Source organism: Sapajus apella, unplaced genomic scaffold (genome assembly GCF_009761245.1).
Source record: "Sapajus apella isolate SASKATOON/1434 unplaced genomic scaffold, GSC_monkey_1.0 scaffold184, whole genome shotgun sequence".
NCBI classification, from domain to species: domain Eukaryota; kingdom Metazoa; phylum Chordata; class Mammalia; order Primates; family Cebidae; genus Sapajus; species Sapajus apella.
The window spans coordinates 41,876-62,148 of record NW_022437124.1 but is presented as its reverse complement, the minus strand read 5'-3'; the positions used below and the strand labels follow the sequence as shown (position 1 = coordinate 62,148).

At 43.5% G+C, this 20,273-nt stretch overlaps 5 non-coding genes across 5 annotated transcripts; 3 read left to right on the top strand and 2 right to left on the bottom strand.

The window, feature by feature from the left end:
- Positions 1 to 357: 357 nt before the first annotated feature.
- Positions 358 to 429, bottom strand: TRNAM-CAU. Its single transcript has one exon. It is a non-coding gene; the product is annotated as a tRNA-Met (tRNA).
- Positions 430 to 6,343: 5,914 nt separating this feature from the next.
- On the bottom strand, positions 6,344 to 6,415 carry TRNAW-CCA. Its single transcript has one exon. It is a non-coding gene; the product is annotated as a tRNA-Trp (tRNA).
- A 3,659-nt stretch (positions 6,416 to 10,074) lies between these two features.
- TRNAR-UCG lies at positions 10,075 to 10,147 on the top strand. Its single transcript has one exon. It is a non-coding gene; the product is annotated as a tRNA-Arg (tRNA).
- Positions 10,148 to 15,764: 5,617 nt separating this feature from the next.
- Positions 15,765 to 15,846, top strand: TRNAS-AGA. The gene has a single exon. It is a non-coding gene; the product is annotated as a tRNA-Ser (tRNA).
- Positions 15,847 to 16,271: 425 nt separating this feature from the next.
- Positions 16,272 to 16,344, top strand: TRNAR-ACG. Its single transcript has one exon. It is a non-coding gene; the product is annotated as a tRNA-Arg (tRNA).
- Positions 16,345 to 20,273: the final 3,929 nt, after the last annotated feature.

The window sequence follows — 20,273 nt, the reverse complement described above, 5'->3', positions numbered from 1 at the left end:
TTTGACAACGTAAAAACAGTTCTGGAACGTCCCTCATCCTGGTTAAAAATCAAAAATTCTGAAGATTTAGATATTGGCTAAAAGAAATATTGCAAACTGCAAGCCTTGTCTGATGTAGAAAGTAGGAAAGACTTCACTATGGGGCGCATGCCAACCCCTAAATAGTCTCCATACCTCTCCACAACAAATTAGTAGAATTTACAGTTACCGAAAGCTGCAAATTTGCGTTTCTACCTGGATACCTTGGGGAGCCTTAATACGGGTCAGGTCCGCTAACGTTTAGCTCACCTCATTTAAAACCCGCCTTTCTTTTTTGGAGATCTTATTTCTTCTTCTGGTAAAAGGTACAGACACACCTAGCAGAGGATGGTTTCGATCCATCGACCTCTGGGTTATGGGCCCAGCACGCTTCCGCTGCGCCACTCTGCTGGCACAGGAAGAACCTTCTCAAGCATGTATTACAGGCTACAATTTTTGGCATCGTCCTAATTCTAAATAATTCATTGTTTGCCAAATTTATCCCGAAAAATGAGAAGTGCACACTGACCATCCATACCGGGCTGCACGCCACTTTCAAACACCAGAGGTTTAGAAATCTCCCTCGAAAAATTCGAATCAGCTGAAACTGAAGTTCGCTCGAGTTCGGACGGGAGTGTGTTTCGAGTTACTGGAAAACCAGGCGCAGGCTAATTGGCGTAATGTATAAAGGTGAAGTCATAAATCCCTGTATAAATTTCAGCCATTCCTGGATACCAGAGGGAGTCATTATTATTTCCAAACATTGTTTACTTGCAATTCTCATCGAAAATGTTCGGTATAAAAACGTCAGCCGCCTTGTGCAAGAACTAAGTCTTCCGCGCGGCAGGAAAGAATTCTACCAAAGAACCAGCATTACCAGACGCTGCTAAGGCGGTTTGTTTCGTTTTTCACATCTACCATAATATCGTCCTTATTAAGTAAAAAAGTGAGAATGTATGTTCTCTATCTATAATGTTTTTTAAATCCAATCAAATATTATGTCTAAATATTCTTAGTAAACGTTTCAACAGAGAAATAAGTAAATAACTAAAAATATTGCAGTGGTTCACGCCTGTAATCCCAGCACTTCGGGAGGCCGAGGCGAGCTGATCACTTGACGTCAGAAGTTCGAGACCAGCCTGGCCAACGTGATGAAACCCCAGCTCTACTAAAAACATAAAAATTAGCCGGGAGTGGTGACGTACGCCTGTCATCCCAGCTACTGGGAAGGCTAAGGCAGAGGAATCGCTTGAACCTGGGAGGCAGAGGTTGCAGTGAGCCGAGATCGCGCCACTGCACTCCAGCCTGGTGACAGAGACCCTGTCTCAAAACAAACAAATTCTCAGAACATTTGAACATAGACCTAAGCAGAAAGACTGCTGATAGGAGACCGTTGGAGACTTTCAAAGTGAAAAAGACACTCACGCCTGTAAACCTGGCATTTTGGAAGGCCGAGGTGGGTGGATAGTTGAGATCAGGAGTTCGAGACCAGCCTGGCCAAAATGGTGAAACCCTGTATCTATTAAAAATGCAAAAATGGCTGGGCGCGGTGGCTCACGCCTGTCATCCCAGCACTTTGGGAGCCCGAGGCGGGCAGATCATGAGGTCAAGAGATCACGACCATCCTGGCCAATATGGTGAAACTCCATCTCTACTAAAAATACAAAAAAATTAGCTGGGCATGGTGGCCCGCGCCTGTAGTCCCAGCTACTCAGGAGGCTGAGACAGGAGAACTGATTGAACCGGGAGGCGGAGGTTGCAGTGAGCCATGGACGCCCCACTGCACTCCAGCCTGGAGCCTAGTGACAGAGTGAGACTCTGTCTCAAAAAAAAAAAAAAAATACAAAAATTAGCCGGGTGTGGTGGCACGTGCCTATAATCCCAATTACTCGGCAGGCCGAAGCAGGAGAATCGTTGAACCCTGGAGGAGGAGGTTGCAGTGAGCCGAGATGGCCCATCAAATGAAACCCAGCCTGGGTGACAAAGAAAAAGAAAGAAAGGAAGGGAAGGGGAGGGGAGGAGAGGAGAGGGAGGGAGAGAGAAAAAGAAAGAGGAAGGGAGGGAGGAAGGGAGGGAGGGAATAGTAAAGATATGTTGATGAAAATAGTGGAATAGTAAAGTCATGTTAATATAGACAGTAAACTAGGCACACCCCACACTTTGGGAGGGCAAGGCAGGAGGATCCCTTGAGGCCAGGAGTTCAAGATCAACCTGATCAATTGCCCAAGGTTATTTTTAAAGGTGACTTCTACATGTTGCTCTGCATCATGTTGCAAAATCCCAACAATTACAACTGAACTATTCAATGCATCTTTCCTGATACAGAGTAATCTAAGTTTTATCTGTCATCTATGAAAACAAACAAAACTACACCTCCCTAGACTGTAGATCAGTATATGTGTTCTTTTCCCTGTCCTCTCACTCTTTTTTAAAATCATAGGTAACTCTCTTAATAGTCCAAAACCCTGCTTTGGTGTAAATAGTCTGTGATTTCCCCCCTAAATCCCACATTCTACACTCTTGGCACTCACATTATCAGTCAGAGGCCATCCTGCTTATATCAATGTACTATATATCTTGGTCAAGTATACACTTATCCTTGCAAATTTCATCCTTTATCTTTTTTTTTGAGACGGAGTCTCACTCTGTCACCCAGGCTCTATTATACATAATGAATTTATTTAGCCAATTCTCTCCCATTAGTCTTCTGAGTTTCTTATTATTTTTCACTTCTGTAAGTGAATTATGCTGCTACTATTTCTCTCTGACCAAACCGAGGGTCAGGCTGCTTATTCTTGGGGCCCAACAACGAGATGCAAATGAACTAGAAAGAAGGGAGTTTCTTTTTCTTTTCGTTTTGTTTTTTTCCTGAGACTGAGTCTTGCTCTGTCACCCAGGCTGGAGTGCAGTGGCGTGATCTCCGCTCACTGCAACTTCCACCTCCCGGGTTCAAGTGATTCTTGTGTCTCAGCATCCTGAGTAATGTAATCTCAGTTACTCCAAGATTACAGGCGCATACCACTATGCCTGGCTAATTTTTGTATTTTTAGTAGAGACGGGGTTTCACCATGTTGGCCAGGCTGGTCTTGAACTCCTGACCTCAGGTGATCTGACTGCCTCGACTTCCCAAAGTGCTGGGATTACAGGCGTGAGCCACAAGCCCAGCCAGGAGTTTATTTCTGTAACTGGGTAGGGAGAAGGCCTGGAAATTATGGCCCAACCAACTCAAAATCACAGTTTTCCAGGGCTTATACACCTTCTAAGCTTTATGTCTACATGTAAGTGTGCATGCATTTAAAGACCTACTTGTGGTGTGCCTTGGTTATATTCCAGCCTTTGTATCAGGGCACTGGCTTTTTTTAGCTTTTAATATTTAACTTAACCACTCATTCGGTACTGAAAGAGTTGTAATGGAGGCCTGCCTGTTCAGCCATTAGGGAGACCTGGCCTGCCGCACTATTTCTGCTGTGTCAAACGAAAAAATTCTCTCCTTGACCAAACTCTCTAGCCAGGCTCCTCTGTACATTCTTCTGAACTAAGCCTCAACCTTGACCTTAACAGACTAAAGACACTAACATAGTTTTTAACAGCTCAAGACCACATCCCTAAGGTGACACTAGTCCCCCTTAAAATGCCTGCCTGAGAAAACTCAAGACTGCCTAAAAAATGCACTGTGGCTCCAAACAACACGTGAAGATAGAGCCCCTGTCTCCCATTTCTGAGGGAAGGTAGGAGCTTAACTTCTGTAAGCACCAGTTAGCAAACCCAGATGGGGTTCATACGAACAAATGTCCTCTTTCTGATTTCTGTAATTTTTCATTTCCCTGATTCCACTGAGCCCTGCTCACCCCCTTTTCTGTTCCTTCATTCTCCCTTTAAAGTGCCCAGTCATGCCGGGCGCGATGGCTCACACCTGTAATTCCCGCACTTTGGAAGGCGGAGGCAGGCAGATTGCCTGAGCTCAAGAGTTCTCAATCGGCCTAAGCAACACGGTAAAACACATCTCTATTAAAATACAAAAATAAAATTAGTGAGGCGTGGCAGCGTGCACCTGTAGTCCCAGCCACTCAGGAGTCTGAGACAGGAGAATTGCTTGAACCCGGGAGTCGGAGATTGCAGTGAGCCCACAGATAGAGCCACAAATTTGAGTTCAGTTCATGCTCTACTCTTCTTTACTGCAATACTGTATTGATTAAATATCTATACTCGGCTCAGGGATCTCAGGATCAAGTGGCATCTTTTGATCTGCTGAAAAGCTGAATCTGAGAAATGCCTCAAATACCAAAGTTTTTTGTTTGTTTGTTTTATGAAGGAGTTTCATTTTTGTTGCCCAGATTGGAGTGCAATGGTGCAATCTCGGCTCACTGCAACCTCCACCTCCCAGGTTTAAGCAATACTCCTGCCTCAGCCTCCTAGGTAGCTGGGATTACTGGCGCCCACCACAACGCCCAGCAAATTTTTGTATTTTGTATTTTTAGTAGAGACGGGGTTTCATCATGTTGGCCAGGTTGGCCTCTAAGCCCTGAGCTCAGGTCATCCACCAGCCTCAGCCTCCTAAAGTGCTGGGATTACAGGTGTGAGCCACCGCACTGACCCAGTTTTTAAGTTTCACAATAGTGATGTTATGTATAAGAACAGCTAGGGAAGTTATAAATCTTTTTTTTTTTTTTTTTTTTTTTGAGACATTCCGAGTAGCTGGGATTACAGGCGCCCGCTACCATGCCTGGCTAATTTTTTTGTATTTTTAGTAGAAACGGGGTGTCATCATGTTGGCCAGGTTGGTCTCAAACCCCTGACCTCAGGTGATCCACCCGCCTTGGTCTCCCAAAATGAAGGGATTAGAGCCATGAGCCACTGTGCCCTGCCAGGAGGTTATGTATCTTGCAACTCCCCCAGTTAGTGACTATGGGGGAGGTAAGCAACTTACAGAAAAACAAGCTAAGCAGTGGCAGGTGATTGTTTTATGATATTCTTTAGCAAAGTTCAGGACCCTACCATAATTCTTACCTGTTCTTGTGACTGCAGCTTCAATCTCCCCAAAAGAAGGTGAGGTCAGTTTTCCTTGCCTCAAAGTTTAACTGTAAACTGAATTCCTCTTGTAGTTCTCTTGGCCTCTGCACTAGAATAGCCAAAAAACCAATTTAGCCTGTGAGGTGAGAAGCAAGATGGAGTCAGTCATGTTAGATTTCTGTCATTACTTATAATTCTGCCAAGGTGGTTTCAGTGCGAGCAAATGAATTTCTGTATTTTAAGCCTCCCAGCCTATGGTATTTGTTATGGCAACTGTAGCAAACTAATACAATTACTAACAGTGAAATCTGGAGCAAGAAAATAATTTCTGTGCAATACCAGTATAGAACTTTAACACAACTCTAATTAGACACCTTTTAGGAATACAGTAAAATAGAAAATACTTGCATGTTTAAAAAAAAATAAAAAAATAAATGACAAGTTGGCAGGCGTGGTTGCTCGTGCCTGTAATCCCAGCACTTTGGGAGGCCGAGGCAGGCAGCTCACCTGAGGCCAGGAGTTCGAAACCAGTCTGACCAACATAGCGAAACCCCGTCTCTACTAAAAATACAAAAATTAGCCAGGCGTGGTGGCACATGCCTGTAATCCCAGCTACTTGGGAGGCTGAGGCAGGAGGATTGTTTGAACCTGGGAGGTGGAGGCTGAAGTGAGCCAAGATCATGCCAATGCACCACAGCCTGGGCAGCAGAGTGAGATTCTGTCTCAAAACAAAAACAAAAACAAATCAAAAGATTCATGTCAATATCCCTGGCAAGAGATAAAAGATGGAAGCAAAAAGGCCATTGTAATAATGGAGAGAAGTAGAGAGATGGGATATGACATACGAGGAGGTAAAACTCAGCACAACTTAGGATTCCACTGAGAAGCGAAGAAGAGGTGTTGTCCAGGATGTTTCCAAGTTCCTGACTCCAGGTCGAATGGAGACGAAGCTGAGAAGAAGGCATGAAGTGTTTGTTGCAGGCAGATAAGCAAAGGAAGAGTCATGAAGCAAAGAGGTCAGGGGATAAGCATGGAAAAAGCGCCAACGTTTAGGGGTTTACCTGGAGAAAAAGGTGTCTGATGCCAGAGCAGAGCATTTAATTTCACTTTAAAGAGGGGCCAAAGAGAGACTGTCCACGAGGGGAATTCTTCATTTGAGAGTCCTAACAGCAAGCCAAGGGCAAAAGAGATAGTGAATACAGATAACAGACTGCGTCCTTCCTGTCTTAACCGCTGTCATCAAGCTCTTGAGTTCTTTCTCCGGTTTGACTGACTAAATATATCTTAGTACAGATCACTAAAACATTACTACCCTTGACCCCGACGTGATTTGAACACGCAACCTTCTGATCTGGAGTCAGACGCGCTGCCGTTGCGCCACGAGGCCCCGGGTGTCATCTTTTTTCTTGTAAGGTAAGAATCTAGTCTTATCTCCCTCCCAAACAATTTATTGTTTGACTTGATCTCTTTTCTCAGTTTCGCTAAGGCTTTGTTGAGAAAAATAAGTTCCCGGATTAAATATTATCCCCAAACCCAACGAAATGTTCCATATATTAAAAACAGTTGTTTCTCAAGTCCAGTCTTTCCAGTTCTCGAATTTGCCTTTTTCGAGAAAAGCTGTCTGTGTGTTCGGTTTAGATTTGCAGTGAAACAGTAATAAGAACGGTTATGAAGTTTGTGCCACTACTTTCTGTAAATGTTCTGGACTTCTCCCTCTTCACCAGAGAATCCCAGCTTCGCCCCGCCCCGCAGGACCTGGCCTAGCTAGCCCTGGCTTCACTCAAACCTATCCGCACACCCGCTCCATCCTCAACCTGCTGGGCTTCAAAAGTGAATAATATCTCTTCCCTAAACAATCCCTTCTCAGTCAGAATCCGCAGGCCCTCTGGTCTCTATTGTGTACACGTGCCAATCAGTTCACAACAATAAACCCAAACAAGCCGCTGACATTTATTGAACTCACCGTTTTCCACTAGCCCCAGGGCTTGACTTCTTCCAGCCCAGCGGTTCTCAAGAAGTGCCTCAGGGTCGGCAGCATCAGGGAACCTAGAAAAAGGAAAACCCCACACCTACTGAATCAGAAACTGGACGCGAGCCGCCCAGTCTGACTGAAATACCCTTCCAGGCGATTGTGATGTGGGAAAAGTTTGAGAATCAATCCTCCAGCCTAGAAACCCGATATTTTGCTTTTTCAAGAAAATAAGGTGGGTGGGGGCGGTGGCTCACGCCTGTAATCCTTGCCCTTTAGGCAGCCGAGGCTAGCCTGACCTACAGGGAGAAACCTGGTCTCTACTAAAAATACAAAATTAGCCGGGTGCGGTGGCGCATGCCTGTAATCCCAGCTACTAGGGAGACTGAGGCAGAAGAACCGCTCGACCCCGGGAGGCGGAGGTTGCAGTGCGCCCAGATCGGCCATTGCACTCCAGCCCGAACAACAAGAACAAAACTCCATCTCAAATAAATGAAGGAATTAATTAATGAATGAAAATAAACGGCCAGTCTTCCAGGATGGAGGAAAGACAGTGTATTTGGTTACTAGTGCTCCTGTAACAAATACTACAGACTGGGTGGCGTAGACAACAGAAATGACTTTCTCACAGTTCTAGAAACAAGAGTCCGAGATCAGGGTGATCGTCTGATTGATTTTTTTCCCCTGAGGGCTCTTTTGATGGCTTGCAGGTGACTATCTTCTCCTTCTGCCTTTAAATGATCTTTTCTCTGTTGTCGGAGTCCTAATCTCTTCTTACAGGGACACCTGCCCTTATGATTAGGGCCCTACCTTCATAATCTCAATTTACCTTAATTACCCCCTTTAATGACTCTCCAAATACTGCCCCATTCTTTTTTCCCTTTTATTTATTCGTAAATATTATTTCTTTCTATTTCTCCATTTTGCAGATGAAATACAGTCACTTTCGGAAGTACTAGAGATTAGGGCTTCAACATATGAATTTAAGGGTGTTGGAGGAAGGCTACATTCAGCTCAAACAGGTAGTTTCCAGTTTCTGAGAAACTGTACTGACAGTTTTCAGAAACTGTACTGACAGTTTCTGAACCTGGCGTAGGGAAAACGGATAGAAATGGGGGTTCGGTAGTGACCATCTATTCTCTTTGCTTTTCCCACTTCTTGTTTAGGATTTAGCTTTCTCAGGGCTGTCAAAATCAGGGACTCCTCAATCAGTTTTCCAGATTACAAAATTTTGTTTCTGTTTTCTTCTCTCCCTATTTGGATGTATATTTTAGTATTGTTTGAGTGGGATTTGCAAAGTATGCAAAAATAAATTTTTGTGTTTAACTCACAATCTTTACCTGGAAGCGTCCTAAGGCAGCGGTGATTCCCTGCGTGTGGAAAGCAATCTGCTTCTGTCTTCGCCTCTCCAGCTCTCAGCTCAAGCATTCCTTTCTCATCGTGGCCTTTCTTTCTCTCTGTCAATCAAAAGATAAAGCACTCTATTAGTAGTTTTTGAAGTACTATATTTCTGCCCTTGGTAGTTAACTAGTTGAAACGTCACAGTATTTTTTTTTTTTTATAGTTTAATGTATTTTAATAGCAAACGTACAGGAACAGCACAGAAGACAGACAACATTAAAAACGTGTACTTGCATGTAGAAAACTCAGAAAAGTGTAGTGGTTGGATGAAATCTATGATGAAATGCTACAAACACCATTTAGTTGCGATCAATAAGAAATTTCCTTTTTTTTTTTTTTTTTTGGAGGTGGTGTCTTGCTATGTTGTCCAGGCTGGAGTGCAGTGGCTATTCACAGGCGAGATCCCACTACTGATCAGCTCGGGAGGTTTGACCTGCTCCGTTTCCGACCTGGGCCGGTTCACTCCTCCTTAGGCAACCTGGTCGTCCCCCGCTTCCAGGAGGTCACCATGTTGATGCCGAACTTAGTGCGGACACCCGATCAGCATGGCGCACTACAGCCCAGAACTGGGCTCAAGCGATCCTCCAGCCTCAGCCTCCGGAGTAGCTGGGACTACAGGCACGCACCACCACACCCTGCTGTTTTTGTTTGTTTGTTTTTGTTTTTGTTTTTAATCCAAATGCTGGCATTGTCCAGAAAAAAATTAACAGGTTTATTTATAATGATTTTGAAGTTGAACCGCTGAACCTTATTCACTGAAACATTTTTAACTTGCATTAATGTTTCACATCTCCACATTTATATTAAAAATTCACACCCAAATGAAAATGGAAAAACTGCCAATACCTCATTTCTGTCCCCAATTTTTGCACTCGCAATCATATACTTAGGTACTTTTGACCCCATGGAAAATAAAAAGAACGCTCAGAACTGCCAATAATAGGAAGAAGAGAATTTTTTTTTTTTTTTGAGAATGAAATGTTTCCCATCACAGTGGATTCTGAAGCACGTTCTCCACGTATGCGGCGTGCTAGCTGCATGTCTTCTGGCATAATTGTCACACGTTTGACATGGACAGCACACAGGTAGGTGTCTTCAAAAAGGCCAACCAGATAGGCCTCATTTGCCTCCTGCAAAGCACCAATAGCTGCGCTCTGGACGCGCAGATCTGTTTCAAAGTCCTGAGCGATTTCCCGCACCAGACGCTGGAAAGAAGTTTGCGAGTGAGACGTTCAGTGGACTTCTGATAACGCCTAATTTCACGGGGGCCGCACAGCACCAGGCCTGAGAGCGATGAGGTGTCTCAACCCCCCCAGTAGAGGGCGCACTCTCGCGCGCGGCTTTTGTGGCCGGGTGCTTCCTGGGTGCTTTCCCACCGGTGGATTTGCGGGCAGTCTGCTTTGGAGGAGCCTCTTTTCTTACCCACCTTCTTCGGCAGAGCTCGGAGAGCGAGAGGCGGCGCTGGCGTTGGAGAGCGCAGCGGCGGCTGCAAACACGATTGCAGTATTATTATTATTATTTTTTTTTTTACCATTAGATTAAACTTTGTCTCTCCTCAAGCAGACCGTTTTTCTTTAGCGATTGGAAATTCCTTGGTTTACAATGATTTCACTACACTTAGTACAATGCAGAGATGATTATTTTCTGTCAGCAAGTTAAAGTACTCCCCAGCCGAGGACCACGTGGCCTAATGGATAAGGCGTCTGACTTCGGATCAGAAGATTGAGGGTTCGAATCCCTCCGTGGTTACTTGGGGGGACCTATCGCTTTGTTCTTTTCCATCCTCAAAGCTGGTAATCAGAAATGTACTTCTTTCCACTTACTGCACTAAGTTATCCTCATTGTAGATTACTTCCTACACATCCCTTGCCTTTGCTCTGTTCTTGGCCACCCGCTAATTGTCTGTTTATCCTTCTCTGTCTATCCACCACAGCGCCATACAGTACATCCTCGGGGTCGGTGCTACTAAAAATTTGGTCCTATCACTGAACCAGTAACATCACCTGGGAGCTTCTTAAAAATGTCAACTTTCGAGGCCGACCTCCCTTCCTAGTCTGCCCTATTCTTGACCTACTTAGAATCGCTGTGGGTGGGCCCTAGGATGTTGGGTTTTAGCCAGACTATCCAAGTGGTTCGTTTGCACGCTCGAGTATGAGAACCATTTATAGATCTTACAGGCTGTGGAACATACCCTAGACCATAAAGCGCAAACACGTCAGATCCAATTACAATTCAGTGCCAACCTACCTGAGTTTCAAGGCAATTATGGCAGGAGTAATGTGAAACTGCCACGGGAACCTCTTGGAAGGACTGGGGGTCGAAGGAAGGCAGGAAAGAGGTCAACCCATCTGACAAAAAAATCTTCTAACAAATACCAAAGACAGAATTAGGAGAATCACCATCTGCAACCATTGGAAAAATAATAGACTAAAGCAAAGAAAGAACGATCTTAAAATCGTCAGCAAAAGGTGGTTGGGAAACAACATAGGCTCGTGGTGTCAAGTGCCACTCCAAAATTACTTGTCAATTGCAAAGGGAGAAATAACCCTGGGGCACCACTCCGTCTTTACTAATAGCGGACAGAGCCTTCTGATGTGAAGTTAGTACAGTGGAAAGAACAACGTCTGGGCAAAAATGCTTAACCTAAGTCTAATCCCTCAAATTCATCAAAAATCAATCATTTAGATTTATTTTCTAATTTAAACGGAGTAAGAAATAAAAGATGCCATCAGGAAATAATGAGACAAATCCAGGATGCAGGACATTCTATGAGACAGACTTTTCTTCTTGTTTTGTTTTCATTTTTTTGTGACAGGGTCTCACTCTGCCCCCCAGGCTGGAGTGCAGTGGCAAAATCACGGCTCACTGCAGCCTCGACCTCCAGGGCTCAAGGGATTTGCACCTCAGTCTCCCGAGTAGCTGAGACTCCAGGCATATGCACCACCGTGCCTGGCTAATTATATTTCTATTTTTTGTATAGACCGGATCTCCCTGTGTTGCCCAGGCTGGGACTTGAATGGAGGAAGGAAGGAAAGGAGGGAGGGGCGGAGAGAAAGATTAAAAGATGTCATGAAGAAATAACAACAACAATACAAAGCTGGGAGACTGTTCTAATGTGAAAGAATGTATGGAAACATTTAAAAACTGCCTCTAGGCCTGGTGGGGTGGCTCACGCCTGTAATCCCAGCACTTTGGGAGGCTGAGGCGGGCGGATCACCTAAGGCCCAGAGTTCAAGACCAGCCTGACAAACATGGAAGAACCCCATCTCTACTGAAAATACAAAAAATTTGCCAGGTGTGATGGTGAATGCCTGTAATCCTAGCTGCTCAGGAGGCTGAGGCAGGAGAATCGTTTGAACCTGGGATGCGGAGGTTGCAGTGAGCTGAGATCACACTACTGCACTCCAGCCTGGGCAACAAGAGCAAAACTCTGCCTCCAAAAAAAAAAAAAAAAAACCTGCCCTCTAAAAACATATTAGATGAATTTCAATAAATACTTAGAAGTTTTTATGCACTTATTTAGGGTTCTCTCACTTGCCCAGGCCGGAATGCAGTGGCCCTGTCATAGCTCGCTGCAATCTTGAACTCCTGAGCTCAAGTCATCCTCCTGCCTAAATTTCTGGAGTAGCTGGGATTACAGGAGCGTGCCAACAGGCTAGGCTGATTTTTAAAAATCTATTTTGTAGAGAGGCACAAGAGAAGGAAGGGGTTGTTGTCTTACCGTTGCTCTCAAACCCTGGGGTCAAGAGATCCTCCCTCCTCAGCATCCGAAAACGCGGGGATTACAGCCACTGCACAACAGATATGAGATGTTCTTAAAGAATTGCTTGCCGGGCGCGGTGGCTCAAGCCTGTAATCCCAGCACTGTGGGAGGCCGAGGCGGGTGGATCACGAGGTCAAGAGATCGAGACCATCCTGGTCAACATGGTGAAACCCCGTCTCTACTAAAAACTACAAAAAATTGGCTGGGCATGGTGGCGCGTGCCTGTAATCCCAGCTACTCAGGAGGCTGGGGCAGGAGAATTGCCTGAACCCAGGAGGCGGAGGTTGCGGTGAGCCGAGATCGCGCCATTGCACTCCAGGCTGGGTAGCAAGTGGGAAACTCCGTCTCAAAAAAAAAGAATTGCTCGTTTTTTTTGTTTTGTTTTGTTTTGCTTTTTGGTTTATTAATGATATTGTAGTTAAATAAGACACATGTTTAAGGCAATACATGTTTATGGATTTTGGTGTGATATATCATAATGTCTGCAAGTGAATTTCATATGATTCAGCAGAAACAGGTAGATGAGACTAAGATAGCAAAATGCTAATTATTGAATCTGGGTGATGAGTATACAGATAATTACCTATTCTTTCACATTCTTTATATGTTTGAATTTTTTTTTTTTTTTTTTTTTTTTTTGAGAAGGAGTTTCGCTCTTGTTACCCAGGCTGGAGTGCAATGGCTCGATCTCGGCTCACCGCAACCTCCACCTCCTGGGTTCAAGCAATTCTCCTGCCTCAACCTCCCGAGTAGCTGGGACTACAGGCATGCGCCACCATGCCCAGCTAATTTTTTTTAGTAGAGACAGGTTTTCACCATGTTGACCAGGATGGTGTCAATTTCTTGACCTCGTGATCCACCCGCCTAGGCCTCCCAAAGTGCTGGGATTATAGGCGTGAGCCACTGCGCCCGGCCCGAAAATTTTTACAATAAAAATTTTTATTTGTGAATAAGGCTTGACAGAGGCTGTGCTATTTAAACAAAGGTCCTGAAGGATGAGCCCTGGGGCTCCAAGAAGACATGGCAGAGGTCAGGGTGAAGACATCAGCGCTGTGTGAGGTAGGACTGGTCCTTTCTTGTCTCAGGAGTTCCAGGCTGCCTTGACAGAGTGACCAGAAGAGGAGCTGAAAAGGTTGGATAGATGCAGAAGATGAAAGCCTGCCACGTCATTTGTGATTTTCTTGCTAGGCCACAGGGTGCTTCAAAGACATTAAAGGAGGTAAGGGCCACAATCAGACACACATTCTAAGTTAGTGCTAATTTAGCTCTACCTACAGAATCTTCCCTCAACTACTTTTCTGGAGTTATCGCTCCTCACTGCCCTTTTCAGTACCTCTCCAGAGAGCAATGTTTCAACTACAGGGAACTTTCTTCAGTTTCTTCCATATTCCATAAGGTTCACGTCTAAAACACTACCCTACCCCATTTTCCTTCCCCAACCCACTTTGGCTCACTTTAACATATCCTTCAGATCCAGATCTGAGCTTAAGTATAATTCATTCCGAAAATACTTATTAAGCACCAATGGAGGACTCAGAGGTAAAAAATGTAACACTGAAACCTGTCTTCATGAAGCTTGAAGTCTAATTAAGTGACCCTCCAGGCAACCACCTAAAACCTTTGTGGCTGAGATCCAGCACTCTTTCTGGGGGCTACTTACTATCTTATAGCTGCACTTCTCACCTGCACTCAGTGGTTTAATTGTAAACTTCTGTAATCCTTTAGAAATCTGGCTCTCCAGGCCGGGCACAGTGGCTCACACCTGTAATACCAGCACTTTCAGAGGAAGAGGCGGGCGGATCACGAGGTCAAGAAGTCAAGACCAGCCTGGCCAACATGCCGAAACCCTGTGTATACTAAAAATACAAAAAATTAGCCAGGTGTAGTGGTGCATGCCTGGAGACTGAGGCAGGAGAATCGCTTGAACCCAGGAGGCAGAGGTTGTGGTGAGCAGAGATCACACCATTGCGCTCCAGCGTAGGTAGCAGAGCAAGACTCCATTTCAAAAGAGAAAGAAAGAAAGAAATATCACTCTCCATTGAATGAGCAGCATCTAGCAAAGTGCTTGGCTTTTGCTATTTCACATAGAAAGAATTTGAGAGAATAGGCAATACTCTGTCTCACTATCCATATTCAAAGTGCTTATTTTTATTCCAAAGAATAAAATTTTGGAAGAATGAAGAAATGAATATACATTTAAGGGATCAGGAACTGGAGGCCAAAAGACGAAGAAGTTGTTGCAGTAACTCATGAGAAACTAACTGCCTCATTTAAAAAAGTGATCTGAGGCCGCGGAAGAAGAGCCAGATTTGAGAGCGAATTAGAAGGTTGAATTGAAGGACTGATGGACGGGAATCAGAGAGAGGAAGGACAAGAAGAGTCTTTGCTCTCGGTAGCTAGTCTTTGGTGTTGGTATCTTATCAAAAATTTGGAAAAATTTGGATTGTTGAAGGACATTCAAGTTTGAGGAAAAGAATGAAACATTCCTTTGGGGATGCATTGCTTTTGAGATGCCCATGGACATGCAAGAAAAAACAATAGGACAATTGTATGTTCTGGAACCCAGAGGAGAGAGATCTGGAGTAGAGACCATTTTCACTCCATCCACACATGAGCAGTAGTTTATCAATCATTCCTTACCCTTCTTCTGTTCATAGATTTGGGCCACTGATTAAATATAGAATTTCTGACTTGCTCACTAATACACACACATGCATAATATTGTGGTAATGGTAGAGTAGTTTTAGAAACTGAGGGTTCTGCTCTTCCTTTGGGAGCACAGATTCAAATTATATTTGAATATAAATTCAAACTATTATCCACAGAATATCACATGCAGTTGTTCTTCCTCTTGTGAGAGAAAGCCCCATAAACTAAAGAGGATTTAACCAACAAAAATATTTTTCACTTTCCAGTTTCATTCAGAAATGTTCTTTCAGCTGGTTAAAATATTCTGAGTTTTATGAAAAGACAGAAGACAGGCTTCACTGTAGAACATTTTGATGGATCTAGATTCTGGGATTTTATGACAGTTACAATTGCACTGACATTTGTTGAGCCGTTAGTACATCGTAGGCACTGGACTTTGTCTAAAAATATAGGACATATCTATGGAACATCTTTGTTAGATTATTTTTTGAGGATACTTTTCTTTTCCTTTTTTTTTTTTTCACAGATGGAGTCTCGCTCTGTCGCCCAGGCTGGAGTGCGACGGCGCGATCTCGGTTCACTTCAGCTTCCTGAGTAGCTGGGATTACAAGCTTGCGCCACCATGCCTGGCTATTTTTTTTTAATTTTTAGTAGCTTCCCAAAGTGCTGGGATTACAAACGTGAGCCACCACCCCCGTCCTGAGGATAATTTTCTTACTAGGCAAAAATCTGAGAATTTGAAAAGTTGATGAACATATTCCTGATTTGCATTATAGAAAAGACCCAAAGAACATTCTCAGCGTATCATGTATGTGCCTGAACTTGAAGTTTATTGATTCCTTCCAAACTTTATTGTTAGGACATGAACTCAGTTATTATTAAATCTCTAATAAAACGAGTACAATATGTGACATATAGAAACATGTAAGACGTTTAAGAAAGCTTGTGGCACCTGTAGTCGTGGCCGAGTGGTTAAGGCGATGGACTAGAAATCCATTGGGGTCTCCCCGCGCAGGTTCGAATCCTGCCGACTACGGTACTAGGATTTCACAACCTCAGGTTACATCCAGCCGTGTGAAAGACTGTTCATCTTTTACAAGTTAACATCACAATGGATTTCTTGGGGACACATATTCAGGGCAACTTGCATTTACGTCGCAGCGCAAAGTAAACCGTATCTCAGATCTTTTACAAGTTACATCATAATGGACATTTCATTGTCCAGGAAGGAATCATTGTGCACGAGTATGGATTTCTCATCACCCACGAAGGAATCATATTTCATGAGTAAACCAAGTCAAAGGAACAAATAAAACTATATTTTGTTTTAATTGGAAGGTTTAGGGTTCAAAATCCTTAAGATTAGAAAGAAATAAAAGTTTCATAAATTCATGTTTAGGGCGACGCAGTAATCCCAAGACTCTTTTTCTATAGTTATAATGGCGAAGCCAGGCTCCGGGTGGGCCAGTGGCGCAATGGATAACGCGTCTGACTACGGATCAGAAGATTCCAGGTTCGACTCCTGGCTGGCTCGTTAGGTTTTAGTGGAACCCTTGAGTTTCTGTAAATGTCCCTTTCCCCGGCATTTATTATACATCTTATATATTTTATTTTAATTTTTTAAAACACTACACAAGATAACATTTTTATAATATAGACTCTAGCTTCAGTTCACTATTCTTTTGCATCCATAAGTTTTTTTTTTAAAAATCACATCACTAAATTGATAAGTTTCAGAACTAACCAATTCTCGAGTTGCTTGATAAAACTTAACATAGGGATTTTTTTTTTTTTTTTTTTTTTTTTTTTTTTAAGAAGTATCACAGTGTCGCCAGGCTGCAGAGCAATGGGGCAATCTCAGCTCACCGCAACCTCTGCTTCTTGGATTCAAGCAATTCTCCTGCTTCAGCCTCCAGAGTAGCTGTGATCACAAGAGTGCGCCATGACACCCAGCTTATTCTTTTTGTGTTTTTAATAGAGTCGAGGTTTTGTCATTTTGGCTAGGCTGCTATGGAACTCCTGACATCAAGTGATCAGCCCATCTTGGCCTTCCAAAGTGCTGGGATTACAGGCGTGAGCTACCGTGCCCGTCCAGGAAAACCTTGTGTCATTTTGTGAGAGCTTTGATTGAGAATTCACAAACAGAAAATTTCTAGATTGCAAACAATTTTAGGTTATCTTCTATTCTTTTTACGTACACATAATTTCAAGAATCATTTGAAACAAAAATCAACAGTCTTTTCTGCTCCCTGTTCTCCAGCAATTTTTTGTTGTTGTTGAGATTTCACTATGTTGGTCAGGCTGGTCTTGAACTCCCAACTTCAGGTGATCCACCCGCCTTGGCCTCCAAAGTGCTTGGATTACAGGCGTGAGCCACCAAGCCCGGCCCTAGCAATTTTTAAAGTTATTGAAACATATCCCTAATTTGCACTATAGAAAACACCCAAAGAACATTCTCAGGTTACCACATATGCGCCTGAACGTGAAGTTTGTTGATTCCTTCCAAATTTTGTTGGCAGATCACAAACTGGGCTATTAAATTGCTGGTAAAATGAGAGATACAATATGTGATATATAATAATGTGTACAATGTTTAAGGAAACTTTTAGCACCCATAGTCATGGCTGTGTGGTTAAGCTTACTTTTTTTTTTTATCTTTGCCAAATAAATGCCTGCATAGGTTAAGCTTACTTTTTAAACATAGCCTATTTTAAAAAACATTTACCTATATATCTCTAAATAATACGTTTGTATGGTCCTTCTGTTGACTTTATAGAAGAGGAGAAACTGATTCACTTTCTTCCTCACACCCCAGGACCCCTAACACACACCTGCTCCCTTTCTATGTCTTTTCTTTTTTTTTTTTTTACAGATAGCCAAGTGGGCAAGTCTCATATCCTTACAGCACAATACATGATACAGTAATATTTGTGGTTTAAAATATAATAACTTTGTAAAAATAATTCAGCAGATGAGCAAAGAAATACATTGTTAAGTTTTATTTCCCCCTAGTATTAGTACATAATTGTCTTTTCTTGTTGTTTTTGTTTTCACTGCTTAGGCTTCTAGGTATTTATCATTAATCCAACCCCAAGCACTTCATCAGTTGTCTAAACATCTCTCCAAAGATTCAAAAGCTTTGCACAGTCTGTACATTTCATCCTACTTTAAACGTGTCTCCTTATGTATCTGTATTAGTTTGAGTAAACAAAAAAAAAAAGAAGAGAAAAAGCGTCTCCTACAGCTTGCTCAAATCTAGACGTGTTACTATACGTCACATATAGACCTCTCGTTTTATTAGGAGTTTGATAATAAAAGCTGAGTTCATGTCCTAACAATAAAACTTGGAAGGAATCAATAAACTTCAAATTCAGGCACATACGTGGAAGCTTCACCTGTACTCATATGCCCCCGGGAGTGTCTTTCAATCATCCTAAAAACTGTTATTTTTTTCCTTTCCTACCGTGAAGTATTCCTTCTGTACTCCATGTTTAAACAACTTTAATAACTCATTTTTCTTGATTTGCTCTCTTTTTTCAGTGTGTCCTCCAGTTGCTTGCTGAGAAAGCATCCACATGAGAGGTACATATTTTGAGAGCTTACATGTCTGACAAATGTCTGGGCTCTACCCTCTCACTTGCTTAACATTGGGTAGTTTGTATATATATATTTGAGTCGGAGTCTTGCTGTGTTGCCCAGGCTGGAGTACAGTGGTGGGATCTTGGCTCACTGCAACCTCCGCCTCCCAGGTTCAATCAATTCTCCTGCCTCAGCCTACGGAGTAGCTGGAACTACAGGTGCCTGCCACCACACCCTGCTAATTTTTGTATTTTTAGTAAAGACAGAGTTTAACCATATTGGCCAGGCCGGTCTCGAACTCCTGAGCTTGGGAACGGCCTGCCTGAACCTCCCAAAATGCTGGGATTACAGGCGTGAGCCACTGCACCTGGCCAGAATTTTAAACTAGAAATAATTTTTCTGAGATTCAATGTTCCTACTGAGACGTCTGAAGCCATACTGATTTCCTATCTATAAGCGACTGTGTTTTGTTTGTTTCTTTTTCTTTTTCTTTCTTTTTTTTTTTTTTTTTTTTTGGAGATGAAGTCTCGTTTTGTTGCTGCCCAGGCTGGAGTGCAGTGGTACGATCTCAGCTCACTGCAAAATCCGCCTCTGGGGTTCAAGCGATTCTCATGCTTCAGCCTCCCAAGTAGCTGGGATTACAGGCCTGCGCCACCACGCCCCGCTAATTTTTATATTTTTAATGGCGGGGCGCGATGGTGCGTGCCTGTAGTCCCAGCTACTCGGGAGGCTGAGGTGGGAGGATCCCTTGAGCCCAGGAGTTCTGAGCTGTAGTGCGCTATGCCCATCGGGCGTCCGCACTAAGTTCGGCATCAATATGGTGACCTCCCGGGAGCGCGGAATCACCAATGAGGGCTGCCTAAGGAGGGGTGAACCGACCCAGCTGGAAACAGAGCAGGTCAAAACTCCGGTGCTGATCAGTAGTGAGATTGCGCCTGTGAATAACCACTGCACTCCAGCCTGGGCGAGATAGCGAGACCCCATCTCTGAAAATAAAAATAAAAATTAAAAAATGCACGTTTAATGGAGACGTGGTTTCACCATTTTGCCAGGCCAGTCTCGAACTCCTGACCTCAAGTGATCTGCCCACTTCAGCCTCCCAAGTACTGGGATGCCAGGAGTGAGCCACTGCGCCCTGACAGACTGACCTGTTTTTGTTTCAGTCCACATATGGTGTTTCTTCTCTGCCTGCACATTTCTGACATCTCTTTGTGTATATGAATTTCCTTTTATTAGAAAGAAAATGTTGTCAATCAGATTGGATTTGGGACTACCTTAATAGCCTCATTTTGACTTAATCACCCCTTTAAAGGTCTCGTCTCCAAATGCAGTCACATGCTGAGGTTTCAGGATATGAATTTGAGGGGACACAAGTCAGCCCACACCACACATTACACATTGACACGAGCCATCAAATATACTACATATCTGGCATATGGCTTCTCAGGACATTCATCAAGGATGCTTGTATTTTAATGTATAGTAGTCTAATTGCTAACCATCTGGCTGTGACACGGAAAGTTCCACATGCTCTTCCCAAATGAATAGCACTGCTTAAGGGAAACTTTTTCAATTTAAAAACAAAAGACAGAAGACAGGATTTTCAAAATGACTTCTGGACTGAGGGGACACTTCTGAATCAAGCAGGTTCCCCCTATTGTTTTTTTTCCTATTTTGAAACAGGGGCTCACTCTGTCGCCCCTGCTGGAATGCAGTCGTTTGCTTTTGGCTCACTGCAACTTCCGCCTCCCAGATTCGAGGGAGTCTCCTGCCTCAGCCCACTGAGTAGCTGGGATTACAGGCATGCTCCACCATGCCCAGCTAATTTTTGTATTTTTAGTAGAGATGGGGTTTTACCATGTTGGCCAGACTGGTCTCAAACTG